The sequence below is a fragment of the Echinops telfairi genome, unplaced genomic scaffold (assembly GCF_000313985.2).
Source record: "Echinops telfairi isolate 266 unplaced genomic scaffold, ASM31398v2 ScPeMD7_2;HRSCAF=8, whole genome shotgun sequence".
Taxonomy (NCBI): Eukaryota; Metazoa; Chordata; class Mammalia; order Afrosoricida; family Tenrecidae; genus Echinops; species Echinops telfairi.
Window position 1 is genome coordinate 74,123,951 of NW_022103898.1, and position 3,186 is coordinate 74,127,136.

The 3,186-nt window shown below is 43.1% G+C and overlaps 1 pseudogene; it reads left to right on the plus strand.

The window, feature by feature from the left end:
• The first annotated feature begins 232 nt into the window (after window positions 1–232).
• LOC101643475 lies at window positions 233–1,469 on the plus strand (annotated as a pseudogene).
• The last annotated feature ends 1,717 nt before the right edge of the window (window positions 1,470–3,186 follow it).

Here is a 3,186-nt window from a genome sequence, read left to right on the forward strand (position 1 = left end):
GAAATTGTGATTCAAGAAGGAAACAGTAAGCACTTGCTTCTTATTGGATGTTCTTAACATGACTTACAAAGCCCATTTACTCTTCAGGTACATGAAAACGGAGTCTGACAAATTTTTCTATAAAGATGTAGATAGGATTTCTCCCCTGGACTCCTTGGTAGTATGTCAGCAGGAGGCTCCTGTCGCCATCTTTCTTCTCCTCTCGCCCCATGAAGTCCAAAGGAGCCCCACCATGTGTGAATGCATCTCCATCCATGTCGGCCAGGCTGGTCTCCAGATTGGCAATGCTAGCTGGGAGCTCTCCTGTCTGGAGCAGGGCATCCAGCCCGATGGCCAGATGCCCAGTAACAAGGCCATTGGGGGAGGGCATGACTCCTTCAACACCTTCTTCAGTGAGACAGGTGCTGGCAAGCATGTGCCCAGGGCAGTGTTTGTAGACCTGGAGCCCACAGTCATTGATGAAGTTTGCACCTACCGTCAGCTTTCCACCCCAAGCAGCTCATCACAGGCAAGGAGGATGCTGCCAACAACTATGCCCATGGGCACTACACCATCAGCAAGGAGATCATCGACCTCATCCTGGACAGAATCCACAAGCTGGCTGACCAGTGCACAGGTCCCCAGGGCTTCTTGGTTTTCCACAGTTTTGGTGGGAGCACCGGTTCCGGGTTCACATCCCTGCTGATGGAACGCCACTCAGTTGATTATGGCAAGATGTCCAAGCTGGAGTTTTATTCTCACCACCACCACCCACCTCCCAGGTTTCCACAGCTGTAGTTGAGTCCTACAACTCCATCCTCACCACCTACACCGCTCCAGAACACTCAGATTGGCCTGTGTGGTAGACAACGAGGCTACCTATGACATCTGCCGCAGGAACCTCGATATTGAGCGCACAACCTCCACCAACCTTAACCACCTGATTAGCCAGATCGTGTCCTCCATCACTGCTTCCCTCAGATTTCATGGTGCCCTGAATGTAGATCTGACAGAATGTCTGATCAACCTGTTGCCCTACCCCTGCATCCACTTCCCTATGGCCACATACGCCCCCGTCATTTCTGCTGAGAAAGCTTACCATGAACAGCTTTCTGTAGCAGAGATCACCAATGCTTTCTTTGAGCCAGCTAACCAGATGGTGAAATGTGACCTTCGCCATGGAAAATACATGGCTTGCAGCCTGTTGTACTGTGGTGATGTGGTTCCCAAAGATGTCAATGTTGCCTTTGCCACCATCAAGGTGTGCATCCTGAGCAACACCACAGCCATTGCTGAGGCCTGGGCTCGCCTGGACCACAAGTGTGACCTGATGTACAGCCAAGTGTGCTTTTGTCCACTGGTACATGGGTGAGGGGATGGAGGAAGGAGAGTTCTCTGAGGCCCAGGAGGACATGGCTGCCCTTGAGAAGGACTATGAAGAGGTGGGAACAGATAGTGCAGATGGAGAGGATGAGGGTGAAGAGTATTAGCCTGTCGCATTGTACACTCCGTTGTCTTGGGACTTTTATATCTGTTATTCTGTGAAACTGTACTGTGACCCCCTAACTGTCAATAAAAGTGTTTTCTTTTTAAATGTCAAAAAAAAAAAGATGCAGATGGTGAATATTTTTGGATTTGGAACCACAGTCTCCATCACTACTTAATTTTGTCATTTTAGGTTGGAAGTGTCCACAGATAACACTTAACTGAATGAGTGTGACTATGTTTCAATAAAAATTTATGTACAGCACCTCTTCTCTCTAAACTGAGAGGCCTGACTGGCCCACACACCCACCATGATCCTAGTTCTCTTCAGCTCTAGAAAAACCACTTTCTGCGTAAAGGGAGATGTCAGACAGTGTAAGACATGGCAAAACAATATTAATTTATAAATTATCAATTCATGAGGGAAGGGGATGGCAGGGAGGGAGAGGGAAAAAAATGAAGAGCTAATACCAAGGGCTCAAGTAGAAAGAAAACATTTTGGGAATGATGATGGCAACAAATGTACAAATGTGCTTGACACAATGTATGTATGTATGGATTGTGATAAGAGTTGTACGAGCCCCAGTAAAATGATTTAAAAGGAAAAAAAACTTTATTTACAAAATATGGGTGGTGAGCCAAATCCGTCAAGTTCTGTTATACAGCATTGTCAAAATCAATGTTTTTGAGTAATTACCGTAAGTATTGTAGAATCTCTTTCACTTTCAAAGTCAATCTCACCATCTATTATCATGAGGCTTAAATAAGAAAATCCTTGTAAAATTACTGGAACAAAGTAATTCAACAAGTTGTTTACCTTCTCCATATCTTACATCTCTCCCACTATAAAGCAAGATACAAGTAATAACAGCACTTACTTCAGAGAACATTAAAAGAAGATGAAATAAATAGATGGATATAAAGTATAGAACAGTGTCGAGATTATGCTCAGCATCATATGAATGTCAAGTATTACTTTTTCTATTATTGTAGTTGTTATTATTAGTGAAGCTTTAAAATTATCTGTCAAACTAAATACTGTTGATCTATATTTGAGTGGAAATCAAGAGAGCTGTATTACAATGTGATGTGAAGAATTAAGAGTGAAAGTTCAGTAATGGGTGGAAGAAACCTGTAGAATTACCAGTGGTGTGATCATTACTGAAGTTCCAATCTCTCAAGGTTCAGTATTTTCCATTTTCAGTGAACATCTTACTTTCAGCAAGCTTTTAAAAAAATAATTTTATTGGGGGCTCGTACAACTCTTACCACAATCCATACATACATCCATTGTGCCAAGCACATTTGTTGCCATCATCATTCTCAAAACATTTGCTTTCTACTTGAGCCCTTGATATCAGCTCCTCATTTCCCCCCTCCCTCCATGCTTTCCCCTCCCTCATGAATCCTGGATAATTACACAGTAGTATGAAGGATTGTACTACAATGAATTCAACAATTTGGAAGACATGGAAAAATTCTTGGTAAAACAATCCCTCCCTAGACTATACTCAATGGACGTCAAGAATCTCAACAGACCCATAGCAATAGAAGAAATAGACAAGGTTATCAAGGGATTACCAACAAAAAAATCCCCTGGACCAGATAGCTTCAATGGAGAATTCTACCAAGCATTTAGGGAAGAACTAACACCAATCCTACACAAACTCTTCCAGAACATAGAAAAAGACGGCAAACTTCCGAACTCCTTCTATGAAGCAA